This window comes from Sinocyclocheilus grahami, unplaced genomic scaffold (genome assembly GCF_001515645.1).
Source record: "Sinocyclocheilus grahami isolate Dianchi unplaced genomic scaffold, SAMN03320097.WGS_v1.1 scaffold2664.1, whole genome shotgun sequence".
In the NCBI taxonomy this organism is placed as follows: domain Eukaryota; kingdom Metazoa; phylum Chordata; class Actinopteri; order Cypriniformes; family Cyprinidae; genus Sinocyclocheilus; species Sinocyclocheilus grahami.
Window position 1 is genome coordinate 80,364 of NW_015507842.1, and position 1,075 is coordinate 81,438.

Genomic DNA, 1,075 nt, shown 5'->3' on the forward strand with positions numbered 1-1,075 from the left:
CACACACACACACACACACACGCACACACACGCTGCTCTCACCTTTAGTGTGTTTCTGAATCCAGGCTCCATGTTACACATTGTGACCTGAGACGGCAAAAATAAACATTACTTAATAATAATAATAATAATAAAAAACAACAACTACTTTCAAGCAACACATCACAGTAATGCTCGACATCTGACTGCTCGAGCTCGTTTCACAGCTGCAGAGCGACAGAATAGGAATGTTTATGGCTGATATTGAAAGTATTGTTCGGCTTTAGCGCGCCTCACCTGTTGAGGTAAGTCCCCCGCGGGTTGTTGCGCTGATCCGGCCAGCTGCTCTGCGTGAGAGGACGGGGTAGCCAGCGCTCAGCTCGCGTCTCGTCTTTATGAGGATGTGGGCGGGGCTAATGAAACAGCAGGTTGCCAGGTCCTCGGGTTTCCCGCGGAATCGGGCTTCTTTAACACTGTTGCCGCGGGTTGAAGCGACAGCAATAATGTGATGTTATACCTCTGCGATGCGAATTGTATTAAGGGAACCCTTTCAGATATACGTATCTTACCCATAGGAACGCCACTGGGCCAGTTTTGGGTTAGTTTCGAGTAGCACTTGTGCGGGTTTTGTTCTGCAAACCTGGCAACCCTGACTGAAGGCTCCACGAGCTCGCCACGCCTGAAACGTTCAGCTGTGTAACTCTGTGCATCACTTCACTACAAACAGAACATCTGCTCGCGATTTCTCTAATAAAAATTGGATTGCACTTTCTAATGTGTTTTGAAAAGAAATACATAATACGTTATTATTATTATTATCATCATCAAATATTGATGTGCGCATGCGCAAGTAGCTGTATCACTTCTAGCATCAACCTACTTTGAATGTGGGAGACTTCCGGTGTCAGCTGCTTCTAATATTTATTACCATGTTATTTTAATGTATTATCATAATCAGAGGCGGACAGTAACTAAGTACATTTACTTGAGTATCTGTACTGTACTTGAGTATTATGTTTTCTGGAAACTTATGACTTTAACTTCATTTGAAAGACGAATATTGTACTTTTCAGTGCACTACATTTCTATCAAGCTC

At 43.4% G+C, this 1,075-nt stretch overlaps 1 long non-coding RNA gene across 1 annotated transcript in view; it reads right to left on the reverse strand.

Annotated features, from left to right (window-relative positions):
- The window catches only part of LOC107575467 (uncharacterized), a 4,915-nt gene extending 4,561 nt beyond the window's left edge, over positions 1–354 (reverse strand). The window contains exons 1-2 of the long non-coding RNA XR_001607878.1: positions 277–354; positions 43–87 (exon numbers count right to left, since the gene is read on the reverse strand). This is a non-coding gene — a long non-coding RNA (uncharacterized lncRNA). The remainder of the gene's footprint in view (positions 1–42; positions 88–276) is intronic.
- Between the last annotated feature and the right edge of the window lie 721 nt (positions 355–1,075).